The following is a 17,652-nucleotide window of genomic DNA, read 5'->3' as shown; positions in this document are numbered from 1 at the left end:
TACTTATTTTCTACTAACAAGTTGAAATTTTTGTTCCTACAATTGTTTATTATAAACTGTTTCAGTTAGTATTCATATAGTGGTACTGCTGAGCAGTTGATCGCTCACTCTTGCAAATGTGTTTGTATATTTTCGCATTGCAGATGCCTAGGAGATGTTGCTGTTTTGCTAAGGGCCAGTTTCCAATTCCTCCTGTGTCGAGCTCCTCTGAATAGGTTGTGTCTGTTGAAGGGTGGTCTGTGAATTGCTGTAGAATAATAGTCATAGCAAGTTGTTTAATTAGTTGGTTTGTAATAAGTATATAACCTAAATTATACTTCAACCTGGAAAAGATCTTGTGGAAGCGTTGATTACATTGAAATAAAGCAAGTAGTTGTATTATAATTATAGTTTCATTTTGTTAGTGACGTCAACTCCTGACCCGGGGTTAAGGCCGTCACAGCAATGGCCTCTGGTATAGACCCTGTTTTTGGGTCAACCGATTTTGGATTGTAACCATATATCTGCTCTGCAAGAATTCCAACGATAGGAGCAGCAAACGAAGAGAAAGATCCCTCAAAAGCCCGATCAAATGCATATATCATAGTCTGATGCTTGGCAGGGACTACCTCAGCAAATATAGGGCCATTGGCTGCAGTAGCATTCCAGCTTATAATAAGACCCATTATGAGTAGTGTCACGGCAAATGTGTAGTAGCTTCTAACCGACTGAGGAATTACTTGAATAAGGAACCAGGTGAATGGGATGCCCATGCCTGCACTAAATTGTGCGCACATTATGCGTCCTGAATGAGGGTAGATTTGAGTCATTCGGTCTGCTATTATACCACCCACGAAAGATCCTATAGCACATTCAGTTACAAAAATACTGAGGAGAGTTGCCGCACTGTTGTGGTCAAAACCTACACTATCAGCCATCATGTGAGCTAATTGACATAAACCGAGAGTCTTACTCATCAAATATAAATAAATTGTAATATGTAACAAGCGCACCAATTAGTTGAAACCACAATGTGAAAAACACCATAGTTGTCCAAGGCAATGAGCCAACTAAACCTTGCAACACAATGATCTGAAATGTTTGCACTTTAAGTACATCTTTTGTTGTTGTCCAGGATTCCATCCATACTGATGTTGGGGTGGTAGATCCCCTTTCTACCAAAGCATCCCTAAACAAGTACATGAAGCCAAACAAGTACTAGAATAAGCTCAATTAGTCCTCGTTCTGGGTAATTATCTAATAAGCACAAGTAAACAATTATGCATATGAATTTCACTAAATCATGAGCACAGATGCTATCGAGTACTTACATTATTCTGAAGAAATCATTACGCACCTATCAGAACTTTCCCCAATTGTACTGTTACTTGTTGTTAGTCTTGGATCAACAACAAATAAAAAAACAAGGATTCCAATAAAGGCGCTTAAAGAAGCCATCATAATGAAGGCGCAACGCCATCCTGGAACACCCAAGAATTCATGTCCGGCCATTACAGTAGCAAGCACTCCACCTCCTATACCACCTACTGTGTCAACAAGGTTTAAGAAACCAAATTAAGCCCCTCTCACACCATCCATAAAACTATCTGCTATAAAGGACTGTAGTGCAGGTATCACAATTGTGAGTCCAAAGCCATTTACAGCACGCCAGAAGGCGATTTGCCGAAAATATTGACTTGACCCCACTGCAGTTGTTGACAATGCCCAGCAAAGAGTCCCAAAGGCCAGAACTGCTGGACGATCATAGTTTATGACTAATATTCCGGCCAATGGTGAGGCAAGGCCTTGAACGAAGTTTCGTATGAATGTAAGGTAACCTAGATCAGATGGCCCAGCACCAAAAGTCTCACTAACTTCCTTGTAAACAGCTGGAAGGAGATTCTCATCAGAACGCTCCATTATAGCCGCTAGGTTGATGATTATTAATGGCAGAGAAATCCTGGAAAACTTCCTTGCTCTGTAATAGATTTGAATATCTCAATGAATAAAAATAGCAATATTTGTTATCTCATTCACCATGAATATAATTTTTAATTGAGACGAGACATAATACATACATTTGCAGCATAAGACATTGGTAATAATATATAACCTTAAAAAGTATACAGGCGGTGCATGTAACAATACACACACTTGAACCAATCTTACAGACGAAACAAAAATATATAAAATAGGCATGGAGACTCAAATGACACAACAATCTGAATCAAAAGGTTGGGAGTACGGAGAGGACTGTAAATCAACACTTGTAAACCAGAAAAATAACACATGTCCAGACTAATACCACTATGCTGATATATTTGAGTATGAGTGATGTTATTATCATGGTAAATAACACTGGTTCAAGTAACATATGACATAGTAATTTAAAGAAATTACAGTTTATCACAATATTGTTTTTGAAAAGGCCCCTAGACCTAAACTAAAGAACTCAACAGATCAATAACACAGGAAGTAGTACAAAGTTTTTATTAGCATTTAAAACTCGTGGACTGTTGGAAAATATTGTTAATCTTCAGCATAATGTTATCAATCAATTCTTGTTGGGGGATAAATTGAACAATATTTATATGTTCGAAAGTCTTTGTCGAGAGACTGATTGCCATGTATTACTCAGAGAACTGGAATCAAAATGTTTGCTTTCCGAGGTTGTGCTTCCATGCTAAAACATACTGCTCTCCAGAACATCAAAAGATATGCCCATGAAAGGCCTACAAAAGAAATAGGTGCTATTGTGCATCTCACATGTTATACATTTATGAATACATAAAATCTAGTTTCTTGTGAATTCAATTTTTATCTTGATAGCATTCCATATTATACATTAGAACACTTCAAATAAGTACAGTCTTATTATCTTGTAATTATAGAAATTAACTAACTTGATGTTTGGGACATCAGAAACATAGCATAAACAAACTCAGATCGGACATGTTTTTGGGGTACAAGGGAGTAGTAACTATTACCTGTGACTTCAAGAAGGACCATAACATGTTTATGGACCTAGTAAGTTTCGACACAGGCTTCGATGTTTTTTCACACATTGAAGCAACTCATGATTATGAATCCTCACTCCCCATCCCTTTGTACTTAACAAACTATATAAATAGCTGAAAAACAAAAAATTGGAATAGGGTCCTCATGGTCATGGCTCCTCGTGTATCATTCAATTACTCAACCACTATTAGTCCAACTATCAAGGCAGGTTCCGATTTCTACTAACGAAACATCAAGCTTGAATGTACATAAATTTCAACATTAGGACTCCATGAGTGAAAAAAAATCTACAATCATAACATGTTAACAAACAAAACACAAGCAAAGCAAATAATTACACAACAATATATAATAATTATGACAATAAGTTGCAAAACATAAAAAGGACACACCAACAACCATAACTTAACAGTCTAAAAATCAAACATCTAAAACAACAAAAAAAATGTTTAAAAAATTACTTGATGGAAGCCATTTGATGAGTTGGAAGAAGAGGCTTGAATTTCAATAATAATCTTGAGCTTCTATACCTAATACCCATCCATTAAACAACTTTAATATATGTGTTGGATCTAAAACACAACCCACTTGCCATAATCACCATCTTCTTACAAGAACATAGACATACATATCATATATGTACTATAATAACTAAACACTATAAAGATTCAGACATGATCACTTGCCATGAATTTAAACGTGTGCATCAACAGAAGATTCAGAGTTAGTTAGGATATGATTTGTGAATGGAATATAAATAGTTATAAGTTATACAAAATGGAAAGTGGATCTGTCAAACTAGACCATGAAAATTAATAAGTATTTAATGTGTATTAAATTTTAAAGTACGGTTATAGATTGTATTAACCACGCTTTAGACTACCATGGTTAAGAATATTGATCATAACGATTTTGTATATAATAATTTAATTTAATCCCTCAAATATTTAAATAGTCAGTATCCTGAATATCTAAATTTCTGTTTAAACACGTCAAACTCTTGAACTCTAGGAGCTTAAGATCTTAATCGTGCTGCACTAAAATTTTGTTTGTCGTTGTCACATACTTAAACTTAATTAAATATTTAAAATTAAGAAGGACAACCTAATTACTAATTACTGTGCATAAAATGTTTTAATTTCACAATTTTGTGGAAACAGTGTCGGACAAAACAAAAAGAGAGAAACATATCAATTTAAAATATTTACATCAACTACTAAAACACAATTAAGTACAAAATAAAAATAAATTACTAAATTTGCTTGAACGAAAAAGAATTAATTCATGTAAATTTAATAAGAATCGAATCAAACCTTGAATCAAACCTGTTTGGATTATATTCCAAATTTGTTGCGGTGCGATTATCATAAACTGACTCCATCGTCTCACGATTGCGAGAATAATTGATACTAAAATTTATATGCATGAATGAATATGCACAAATTAATATGTGTGAATTAAGGAAACACATTCCTAGATTGCAAAATTCACAAAAACCGTATTATATTTGTTATTGATATATAATTATCAGAATAAATACTGAATTTACCATTTTTTTCTAAAGTAAATATATATAAGTAAAGATGTTGAAACTAATACCTGGTATATCAAATGAATTGAGAAAGATTGCGGCACGTGAATGTATATCAAATAAATTGAGATAGATTGCGGCACCTGAAACAAATAAGCTCGAAGTTTTTGGTTCGTGATTGATTCCCGGCTATTCTGTAAAGTATGATTTTTCTGGCGACTCTGAACAATGTATGTATTAAATGAATGAAAATGATAATATTTCCATAAAAAAGTCTTTTTAAGAAAACAGAAAGAGATATACTTGATATACATGACATCATTACAAGAAAATATATCTATAAATAAAATAAAAATATATATTAAAAATCATTTATTCTACATATTGTCAACGAGGATTCCTGGCGCATTTGTATTTTTTCATATATTCTATCTTTTTTATGGTCCAAACGAAGACTTTTGCTTATGATCGTTGATCCCTTTCCATTCTTCATGTATTTTAATCTCGGTTATTAACACAGTATTGTAGAGGGGGGTTGAATACAATACTACAAAAAAATCAAGCGAACAACTTTTGTGATTTTAAGAATAAACTTAAGGAAAAAAATGAAATAAAAACTTAAGAAAGACAAACAAATTTAAACGGTTTCGGCAGGATGTTAATGAATCCAATCGAAGGGGTTTGTGTCTTTCTTGAATAATCTGAGTTGAAATATACAGTGAGCTATTAGGGAAAGACAGAGTACTTGAAATGTATACTCATTTACATTTGTTACTACATTACTACTCTCTTGTTTATGTGAATACAATCTGCGATTAATACATATAAATCAAATAAGTGTGTGCGTGAGTAAACGAAATCAAACAGAGAAAGAAAGGATATAACCAAATGTAGGGCTGAGCAAAACCGAACCGAAACCGAAAAACCGAACCGAACCGTGCTAATTCGGTTCGGTTCGGTCCTGATTTTTCAGAAATTTCGGTTTATTCGGTCCGGACCGAATAGACCGAAATAAAATTTGGTTCGGTCCGGTTCTTTTAAAAAATATTTCGGTCCGGACCGAATAGACCGAAAAGACCAAATTATAAATACTATAATTTTATTTTATATACATTTTACATATATTTTAAAGTTATAATCACAATTTTTAATTTGTAATTATATTTTTACACTCTTATTACTCTATATATCACCTTACTTTAATTATATATTAGATTTTATAATTTTTGGTTTAAAATTTTAATACAATTTTATTTTTGAAAAAAATTCGGTCCGTTCGGTCCAAACCCGGACCGAACCGAATTATTTCAGTTTGGTCCGGTCCGGTCCATATTATAATTTCGGTCCGGTCCGGTCCAAGAAAAAATACTAATTCGGTTTTTCGGTCTATTCGGTTCGGTCCGGTTTTGGACCGAACCGACCGAATGCTCAGCCCTAACCAAATGGAGATCCTCGAGTCCAGTTGAAAGTGTCTCCTTAAAGCTATTTCGCCTCTCACCGTATGTGCGAGTCGATAGCCTCCCAGGATAAAATGAGATACCGGTATAATCGATAGATCGAATATACTCTCAGCGAACTTGAACTAAGCCCGAGAACTATCACCTGAATATTGGAAAAATTTAAGACTAAAGAGACCGAGAATGAAAGAAATGACTTTTATTCCCTTGACTTAATAAAACTGATGCCTTAAGACTCTATTTATAAAGAGAGTCTTGAAAGGACTTGTTTTTCTTTTCGATGTGGTACATGGTATTTATAAGAAAAACTAAGGAATAGGTTTGTGCTACTCTCGATGTGGTACAAAACCACTTTTCATATTAAAAGGTAAAACTTTGGAACATCAGTTCTCATTCACCTTTTACTCATTTTGAGCGTGTAAATATGCGTTGGAATCCCCTCGAAGAGGAGAATACGTTCCAATAAATATACACCACTAACACATAATATGTCTCACTCATATAGAGTCTCAAAATGATTCACAACTTAGTCTAAAATACTAAGTTTGTCCAACAATCCCCTACAAATGAGATTGATGGTCCAGTAGCACGCACCACATAGACAGACAGACGCGGAGCTTGACTTAGTGATAGTTTCGGCGGTCAGATATAGCATACGATAGGTAGAGAATGCTCCTTGAACTTTCGCTCGAATAAGTATATCAACTTTACTGGTAGACAGTATGACGCGATGTCCTTGAACTGTTCGACCGTTTGTGTAAACGATGACATACTCATCACTATATATTTCCTGACTCATTCAGTTCTCATAATTATGTCCATTTTGGCCATGGAACATTGTTCTGGTTCTGCAGGAGTTTTTAAAGAATTGTGCCTCGCAATTCTCCTTTGAAGCGGCCCCACTTCTCTCCCACATAGGTGATCTTTATCTTATAGAGTAACTCGCGTTTACTCAACTGAATTCCATGCGTTCACTCCTGAACTCCATGTATTCATCAAAGATTATTAAAAGCTCAAAGTTTAACCTCGTACCTTACGGGTCTCACTGTTTCCTCATCATAGGAACAGGCCAGGGGTTACCCCACAGTGATTTGGTCATCATGATTTAGTTGTCCCATTGAACCAAGTTCTTGGGATCTCCAGTCAGCAATGGTTGGGTGTCCACCATGATGTCGTTAAGCAATAGGCTTAAGGCCCATCCCTCTCGATGATTTCTCAACCACTTCTTTTGATAACCCTTTGGTTAGTGGATCCGCGATATTATCTTTTGTCGGTATATAGTCAATAGTGATAATTCCGGTTGAGATCAATTGTCTAATGGAACTGTGTCGTCGTATATGACGAGACTTTCCATTATACATCGTGCTCTGTGCTCTGCCAATAGCGGATTGACTATCACAATGAATCCCTATTGCAGTTACAGGCTTTGGCCATCTTGGAATATCCTCCAGAAACTGACGTAGATATTCAGCCTCTTCGGCGCATTTATCTAGTGCCACAAACTCAGCTTCCATCGTGGAATGAGTTATCACCGTTTGTTTTGAGGATTTCCATGATATTGCCGCTCCAGCTAATGTAAATACATAGCCGCTCGTAGACTTAAGTGCTTTCTTGCTAGATATCCAATTTGCATCAGTATATCCTTCTAATGCTGCTGGGTATCTGCCATAGTGCAGTCCATAGTCTCGAGTTCTCCTCAAGTAACTTAGTACCCTTATGATCGCTTTCCAGTGATCAGCTCCCGGATTACTCGTAAACCTACTCAACTTGCTAATTGAGTATGCAATGTCTGGTCTTGTACAGCTCATGAGGTACATCAAACTACCAATTATCCTCGAGTATTCCAATTGGGAAACAGCTACACCTTTGTTCTTGGATAGGTGCAAAGTCATATCCACAGGTGTCCTAGCTTTCTCAAAGTCATCCTTAAGAAACTTCTCAAGGATCTTGTCAACATAATATGGTTGACTTAATGCGAGACCCTATGATGTTCTAGAAATTTGAATTCCCAGAATTACATTTGCTAGTCCCATGTCTTTCATGTCGAATCTTGATTTCAACATGTCCTTGGTAGATTTGATCACTTTATCATTGCTTCCGGCAATAAGTAGATTGTCTACATATAGCGTCATCATGACATAGCCACTCTCGTTATCCTTGTAATAGGCACAGCTATCACATTCATTGATTTTGAAGCCATTAGCCAGCACGACCTCGTCAAATTTTTCATGCCATTTCATAGGTACTTGCTTCAAACCATACAATGATTTCACCAATCTACAAACTTTCCTTTCTTGTCCTGGAACAACAAACCTTTCGGGTTGTTCCATATAGATTTCCTCATCTATGTCCCCATTTAGGAAGGCTGTTTTCACATCCATTTGATGTACAGTTAGATTACGCATTGCAGCAATAGCAAACATCATCCTTATGGACGTTATTCTCGTTACAAGAGAATATGTATCAAAATAATCAAGGCCTTTTTGTTGCTTGTATCCTTTAATCACAAGTCTGGCCTTATACTTATCAATAGTGCCATCAGTTTTCAACTTCTTCTTGAAAACCCACTTGCTACCTAATGGTTTGCAACCAGTTGACAAGTCCACTAGTTCCCAAATATGATTCTGCATAATTGAATCAACTTCATTCTTGATGCCCTCTTTCCACATAGGTCCATCAGGTGAGGTAACCGCCTCCTTATAGGTTTTTGGGTCACCTTCTTCGAACAAATAGGTCATAAAATCAGACCCATAGGATTTCTCCGTTCGTTGTCTTTTGCTCCTTCTCACTACCCCCACATTTTCGTCTTCACTTTCGTCACTCTCATTATCGTCATCTACAGACTCATGAGATCGTTTAGACGTTGTAGGTTGTTGGTTTCCTGGATTACAGGGAAACATCGTCTCAAAGAATGAGGCATTCCTTGATTCCATAATGGTATTCTTTTGAATATCAGGAATCTTGGATTCATGAACAAGAAACCGATATGCAGTACTGTGTGGAGGATATCCGATGAAGATACAATCCACAGTCTTAGGACCTATCTTCACCTTCTTCGGTGTAGGGATCAGTACCTTTGTAAGGCACCCCCACACTTTCAGGTGTTGGTAACTTGGTTTCTTTTTCTTCCACATTTCATAAGGACTTATATCCTTATTCTTGCGCATCATAATATTTAAAATATTATTTGCGCTTAAGATGGCTTCTCCCCACATCGATTGTGGAAGCCCAGAGCTTAAGAACATCGCATTCATCATTTCTTTCAGAGTGCAATTCTTCCTTTCAGCCACACCATTTGAGTGAGGGGAGTATGGTGCAGTGACCTCATGGATTATACCATGTTGTGAACAGAATTCTCCAAATGGTTCAACATATTCACCTCCACGATCACTTCGTATCGTTTTGATTTTCTCAGTCTGTTGTGTCTCAACTTCTTCCTTATAGATTTTAAATTTATCTATAGCTTCGTCTTTGCTTTTCAACAAATATATAGAGCAGTATTTTGTACAATCATCAATGAATGTAATAAAATACTTGTTTCCTCCTCTTGTTGGAGCGAATTTTAAATCACATATGTCGCTATGTATTAGGTCTAGCACTTTGGTGTTCCTTTCCACACGTTTAAATGATGATCTCGTTAATTTTGCCTCAACACAAGTCTCACACTTATGTTTTGAATCGATAGTAAGTTTAGGTATGTATTCTTTTGCACTTAAACGTCGTAAAGTATCATAATTTACATGTCCTAATCTAGCATGCCATAAATTAGGAGACTCAAGTAAGTAAGCAGAAGAATTCTTCATTTCCTTATCGTCTTTAACGGACATTACATTGAGCTTAAAAAGCCCATCGGTTAAATAACCCTTGCCTACAAACATACCACTCTTAGACAAAATAACTTTATCTGACTCTATTATAATGCGAAAGCCATGCTTACTCAACAGAGAACCAGACACAAGGTTCTTGCGAATATCAGGCACATAAAGTACATTCTTCAAAGTCAGATTCTTCCCAGAGGTCATCTTCAGGATCACCATGCCTTCACCCTCAATGGTAGAAGTTGTTGAATTCCCCATGTAGAGCTTCTCACCAGCATCGGAAGCTTTGAGGCTAGAGAAAATCGCCTTGTCTGAGCAAACATGCCTAGTAGCACCAGTATCAATCCACCATTCACGTGGATTAGAACCGACCAGGTTCACTTCAGAGACCGTAGCACAGAGGTCTATATCACCCATCTCCTTGGAGATATTCTCTACCATGTTTGCTTCTTTCTTCTTGTTGGGCTTCTTAGGCTTCTTGCAGTCAGAAGACCTATGACCAACTTTATCACAGTTGTAGCACTTCCCCTGAAATTTCGACTTCGAGATCCCTCCTTTGGGTGCCAGCTTTGCCCCTTTACTAGAATTAGTCTTCTTGGGCTTGGAGCTTTGAGCATGCTCCACCATGTTTGCCTTCTCAGTGGCAACATTAACTTTCTTCTCTGACCCTCTGTTATCTTCTTCAATACGAAGTCTAACAATAAGATCCTCCATAGACATCTCCTTTCGCTTGTGCTTAAGGTAGTTCTTGAAATCTTTCCATCCAGGTGGAAGCTTTTCAATAACAGCAGCAACTTGGAAAGACTCACTTATGACCATTCCCTCAGCATGAATGTCATGGATGATCACCTGCAGTTCCCACACCTGACTGACCACAGTCTTAGAGTCTGCCATCTTATAATCAAGAAAGCGGCCAACAATCCACTTCTTTGCCCCAGCGTCCTCGGTTTTACACTTATGGTCAAGTGACTCCCATAAGACCTTAGATGTTGGCTTCGTGCTGTATACGTTATACAATGAGTCAGACAAACAATTTAACACATAGTTTCGACAGATGTAGTCGGAGTGCTTTCAAGCATCAGCAGCATACACAGTCTGCATGTTACTCTCAGCAGTGAGCAACGGTGGTTCTTCCTTAAGGAAGCGATCCATATGCAACGTGGTCAGATAAAAGTGCATCTTTTGTTGCCAACGTTTGAAGTTCGTTCCGTTAAACTTCTCAGGTTTTTCAGCATGTGCAACAGGCACAGTTGGCATAACAGGTGCAGCAGGCACCACATGTGGAATAGATGGTACGTGCGTCTGTAATACTGGTGTATGTACACCAGTAGGCACCGCAGGTATGATCGGAGGAGTGAATCCTGCCGATATCTGTCCAAAAGGAACACTAAACTGTCCAATGACAGTGTATCCCACAGGCACATATCCCGAAGGCACATGTCCAACAGGCGTTTGACCCCCATCAGATCGTACGACCCGTACGTTAGGGTTAATCGGCTGCTGGTGAACCCCATCGGATCCAGTGATCTGTGCGTTGGGATCAGCCGTCATGTTCATCGGATCGTTCATAGTTTGGTTCTCCATCGATCTGTTACTCAACAAAACAAGCAGATATAGATGTATCAGTCACATATGTATAAAATAAAATAGCTTTAAGATTGTGAATACAATCTGCGATTAATACATATAAATCAAATAAGTGTATGCGTGAGTAAACGAAATCAAACAGAGAAAGAAAGGATATAACCAAATGAAGATCCTCGAGTCCAGTTGAAACTGTCTCCTTAAAGCTATTTCGCCTCTCACCGTATGTGCGAGTCGATAGCCTCCCAGAATAAAATGAGATACCAGTATAATCGATAGATCAAATATACTCTCAGCGAACTTGAACTAAGCCCGAGAACTATCACCGGAATATTGGAAAAATTTAAGACTAAAGAGACCGAGAATGAAAGAGATGACTCTTATTCCCTTGACTTAATAAAACTAATGCCCTAAGACTCTATTTATAAAGAGAGGCTTGAAAGGACTTGTTTTTCTTTTCGATGTGGTACATGGTATTTATAAGAAAAACTAAGGAATAGGTTTGTGCTACTCTCGATGTGGTACAAAACCACTTTTCATATTAAAAGGTAAAACTTTGGAACATCAGTTCTCATTCACCTTTTACTCATTTTGAGCGTGTAAATATGCGTTGGAATCCCCGCGAAGAGGAGAATACGTTCCAATAAATACACACCACTAACACATAATGTGTCTCACTCATATAGAGTCTCAAAATGATTCACAACTTAGTCTAAAATACTAAGTTTGTCCAACAGTTTATATATCACATAAGGTTTTGAAATTTTAACTATGTTGATAGATAAGAAATTACAAAAGTTGAAACATTAATAATCACATCCATCCTTTCTGTTTGAGCAATTTAGGAAAGGTTACATGACTTCATCTTCCTAATCTGGGATTGTTCAAACAACTCTTCGTGTGAATGTGTTTCATTCTTCAAGAAAATCTTCTTGGATTTTAACTTAGCTTTCATGGTGCATGTGACATTTGCAGATTTTGTTTTATTCTTCATGATATGTAGTTGTCAACTGCTCTATTGAGGTTAATAGTGATTTCTTCTTGCATCGATTGACTTTTCATATTCAAATCATCAAATGAGTATTTTGATATATCAGTTGAGTCTTCATTTCACTTGTGAAAAGTACAAGTATTCATATATTTACAATTATAAGTCCCTTTATTTATACTCCCTCCGTCCAAAAATGTTGTTCATTGTTATTCCTAGTGGACTAACAATGAGATTTAAAGAGGGGGGGGGGTTGAATGTAAATCTCAAAACTTTTTCAATTTTTGAGCAGTTTTAAAGGCTTTGTGTTCAAGATAAACAAGTGTGTGAATTGCTTTAAGCTAATACAGACAGATATATATTCAAGCACTAATATAAAGAACACAACAGACCTTAAAAACTTTTCTGGTGGATTGTTGTTCCACCAGAGATGGTATTTCAGAAAATATGTGATTCAATATATTGATCACAGCTGCATCCTAGTACAAACTAGATAATTTTTCTCTCAAGATTTTTCTAAACAGCACTGGAAAAATTCTTATCTAATTACTAGCTGCTACTTGGTTTATATATCACCAAGTGTACAAGTGAAGACAAAGATAAAAATACAATAATAAAATAAGTTCTCCACTTGTTTCTTCTCCATATCACTCAAGTACTTTGTTGACTATTGCCTCTTTGTACTAGAGTAGAACGGCTGCTTTTTCTGATGTTCCTGAAATTAGGCTTCCATATTTCAGTTATCTCTGTCAACCCATGTGCCTCTGTCTGCTGTTACAACTACCACTTATCAACTGCTATTTAACAGAACATCCATTGAAGCCTTCATCCGTTGATGGCTTTATCCGTTGATGTGTTAGCAGTTGAAGCTCTATCCGTTGAAGCTTTAGAGACATCCGTTGAAGCTTTGTTTCTCATCCGTTGAAGGTCTTTAAGACATCCGTTGATACCACTTCATTTATACAAAGTTACAAGGCATGAAATATTTACAATTGGCCTTCCTATTTGCATATCTTCTAGTAGTCAACATGACTTATATTTTCTCTCAACTTCTAAGAATTATATCTTAAATACAGAGACTGAAATGTGCTACAATACTAGACTTATTTCTAAGTAAAGCTGCACCATCAACGGATAGCCAAAGTGGTCTTATCCGTTGAGACTGCAAACACTAAACTTCTACTTAAGTGTTTTATTAAACATATTATCAAACTAATGCACATATATTCCTAACAATCTCCCCCTATTTATGTCTATAAGAATTGTAGACATAAATTCAGGGTTAACTTGATGATAACAAAACACTTAACAAATATATGAATTGAAACTAAGTAGAAATTTAAAAGTGCTGCAAAAGTGTATGTACTAGGAGGTAATTGAAGATTTACAGAATTTCCAAGGGTGCTCCTTTAGTCTGAGCAAATCATCTTTTTCTTCTTTGTTCCCTTGTTTTCTTTCCTAGCCCTTTGTCATTATCCTCAATTTGGAGTTGGAGTTGTCTATAGAATTCAGCTTCATCTTCATTACTGATATCCAACTTAGATTGCATTTCCTTGAGAGTTTCATTGCTGGCAATCTTGAGTTGGTCTTCAAGTCTGAAAAATCTTCTGACTCCTTTATCATCTCTAAATTCCATCAACCAATGAGGTGATTTGTGGATTGTAATTCCCCTTTCTTGAATAAGTAAAGTTCTGGGCAAAGCATTGGGCTCCCTCCAAGTTTTCCTTATGTTGGCAATCTTGTTGAGAATTTCAGTCTTGGCAGTCCTGGTAAAGCCAGAATCCTTTTGTATGGCTGAAAAGACTCTGATCAAGGTAGAGTAGCCTTCATTCAGAATCCTGTAGAGAGGCCATGTTCTTTCCCCAGCTCCTTTGTATCTGAACACCAATCTCTCTGGTAGCTGTCTATAGGCAGCTATTCCCCTTACATCCTCCAGCTCATCCAGATAGAGTTCAATGTCTGAAATTTATTTTATGTCACAGATGTGAACATAATCATCTTTAGAAATGGGTGGCTTAGGCTTAGGTTTTTATTTTTGAGTGAATTTCTTAGAGGTTAGAGGAGGTGTAGATTTGGATTTTCTTTTCTGTTTCTTTGGTAGTGGAAGAGTGGTTAAAAAGGTAGGCAATTTGATGGTGTCCCAATCAATAGGTTCCTCTTTTGGGATGATTAGTTCACCATGGATGTTTATAGTGGGATCAGCAACACAAGGTTCAGGTATGGAAGGTAGTGGTTTAGATATTGATTTAGTTTCTTCAGTGTTATCTTCACTCCTTCTATGTGCCTTGGCCTTTCTTCTGTTTCCCTTCTGCCATTCCTCTCTTTCCTCCATACTCTCACCAAATATACTCCCAAAAACCTCATCTAGGTTTGCAATCTTGTCTTCACCCCTGACTTCAATTCCTTTCTCTCCTTCAACTTGACTTGACTTTAGCTGTTGTTCAAGCTTTGCTTGTGCTCTTTTGTCAGCCTTGAGTTTTTTAGCTTCTTTCTTCAACCTTTTGATTTCTTCCCTCTTGGACTTTGGAAATTTGGGATGTCCTTGCATCACACAGATACTCTTTCCCTCTCTAAAGATAATGGCCATTTTCATTCTTTTAACTATGTCCTTGGTCTCCTTGTACTTTATGATGTTAGCACCCAAAACTTTGTCTTCATCAGGCTTTGGAAGAGGAAAGTCCACTTCTTTCATCTGAGCAAAGTCTAGGGGGTTCTTTATGGAGTCCTTGCTGGATCTAGTGTTGGGCTTGAGAACCATAGGTTTTAGATTCTTGAAAGAAGTCTCTCCAACCTTATTCCTCCTTTCTGGCTTGTGCTCCATAATGATTGGTTCAACCTTTGTGCTATGTTTCACAGATATTGATTTATCTTGTGTTGAGCCAAACACTTGTTGCACCCTTTCATCAATTCTTCTCCTTTGCTCTTTCACTTGAATTTCAGCTGCTGCTAGCTGGATTAGGTCAATTCCATCAGGCTTTCCTTTGATTTGCATAATTGGAGAAGTAGTGATGGCAGGAACTAGCACTTTAGATATCTGGATTTTTGTAGATGGCTCTCCTTCCCCTTCCCTTTTTCTCTCCCCCTTTTTGTTATCATCAAGGAGAGGGGTCAAGCCTTGTGCCTTTGCCAGCTGCATAAGTAGACTTGTTTGAGATTGTTGGTTGTGAAGAATGCTGGCCACAGAATTTTCAATAACTTGGACTCTGTCTTCTAACTTAGCCAGCCTCTTTTCAGTATTTGAATCCTTTTTCAATCTCAACAATAAGTCCTTCATTGTACCATAGGGCATGACTGAATCCAATTTTTCAGAATTGTAGGATTTCAAGTCAGCAATATCCTTCTTGAGTTCATCCACACTCAGATTCTGTCTTACTTGCTGCAACTTCATGAGATGCAGTGAGTCCAGGTGAGCTGTAAGGATTGCCTTGGTACCAGCATGTGAAGTTTTCTGAATGGCCTGTTGGATAGTACTGATTTGTTTGACTAAGGAGACATTGAATTGCCCTGATGTAGACTCCTTTGTCAAGGCCCATTCAGGTAAATTTGGAATAGAATTAGGGCCTTCATCTCCCCCTAAGTTCATGCTTCCATCAAAAGAAACAGAGTCATCATCATCAGAATTTACTCCAAATTCCTCAGATGACTCACCAGCTGTAGAAGGCATCTTGTTAATAGCAGCTTTATCCCTTTGAAGAGATTCTGTTGTATGTACTAGATGTAGTGTCTTTTCTGCCTCCTCATTGCCCTGAGCAGCCAACAACTGATAGGCTGACACAGGATGAGTAAAAGTGTCAGCATCCAAGGAAATGTTATCAATTACAGCTTTGTAATGTTGCTGAAATTGTCTTTCCTTTTCAGCATCATCCACAATCATTGACTCACTAGCAATGGCTGGATCCACCCTTATATCTGCTGTACTTGCCTTTCTCTCTATTTCTCTATATTCTTGCATCAGGGGCTCCCCCTGGCTCACACTCCTCACACCCTCACCTTCACCTACTAAGGTGGTACTCCTCTCACTTACTTTTGCCATGCTGGAAGAAATAGCATGCTTATTTGAGCTCTCAATCTCTCCTTTTGCCTGGGAGCAACCCAGCCTCTCACTCAAATTGTCACTCCCTTCCCTCAGTCCTAAAAGTGATTGTACAGTAATCATGTCTTCTACACTTGGAATTGTTTCAGTTGAGTGTGTAGAGACTATCAACGGATATGGAATAGTCGTTGAAGGTGACACTGATGGTATCAACGGATAACTGCTGTTAAGCTTATCCATTGAAGAACAACCACTTGTCAACGGATGAGTGATATCTGTTGAAGAAGGAAAAGAAGTAGAAATTGAAAGTGATATAACTGTTGAATCTGTGTGGATTGATTTGAGTTTTGGTGACACAGATCCTTCAATTACATCTGAAAGAATTTGTGGGTGATCCAACAAATCATCTAAAAGATGATGATCACCTGTATTTGAGTGGGGCTCCTCCCTGAGTTGTAAAGAGGGAGAATCAGGAATTGATGGGAATAACATATCCACATCCAGAGATGGTGATGAAGTGTGTGGTGATTGATGTGTGTGAATTGTGAGAGAATGGGGCTGTGACTCCACATTTGTTGGAGCCACGTCAAACTGAGTTTGAGAAGGCATAGATACAGATGGATGTATCTGTGCAGTGTGTGCACCCTGTGTAGAAGATTGGGTTCTAGCCCTCTTTCTTCTAATAAAAGCTTTTGTTGGCGAGTGTTTGGCTTCAGTGTCCCTCCCTCGTTTGTTCTGTGTTCCTGGTTGGGAACTATTTTCAATAGTTACATCCTTTTGGGAGGATGCAGCTAGGGATATGCTAGAGACCTTTTCAACCACCACAGCTTTTTGAGAAACTGTGGCTTGGCTAGCTTGGGAAGCACTTATCTCTCCTTCCTTATCCTGGGGGTTTCTTTGATGTTCACCCCTCCCCTCACCACTCACACCCTGTTCACTCCCCTCAGGGTTAAGGGTAGGTGTTACAACTGTTGTCTTTTGAGAAACAACAGAGGTGGTTTTCTTTGTCTTTGATTTTGAAATTTTAGTTTTGGTGACCTTGGTAGGAATCTGTTGGGGCATTGTCACAGATTCCATGGGCACACTAGAAGATAAAGACATAGAGGGGTTGGAAGAAGTAGGAGTTGTAGAAACAATTAACTCATTTACCTGAGGTGCATCCATGATTGGTAAATATACCAATGGTACACTGCTGTTGAGATCCATTCTCAAAAAATCTGCAAGAACTCTTTTCTCTTGTGCCC

General features: G+C 37.6%; 1 pseudogene; it reads right to left on the bottom strand.

The window, feature by feature from the left end:
* Window positions 1-202: 202 nt before the first annotated feature.
* Window positions 203-3,748, bottom strand: LOC141716692 (uncharacterized; annotated as a pseudogene).
* Between the last annotated feature and the right edge of the window lie 13,904 nt (window positions 3,749-17,652).

Source organism: Apium graveolens, chromosome 4 (assembly GCF_009905375.1).
Source record: "Apium graveolens cultivar Ventura chromosome 4, ASM990537v1, whole genome shotgun sequence".
NCBI lineage: Eukaryota > Viridiplantae > Streptophyta > Magnoliopsida > Apiales > Apiaceae > Apium > Apium graveolens.
The sequence above is the reverse complement of the archived record's forward strand: the minus strand, read 5'-3'. Positions and strand labels throughout refer to the sequence as shown.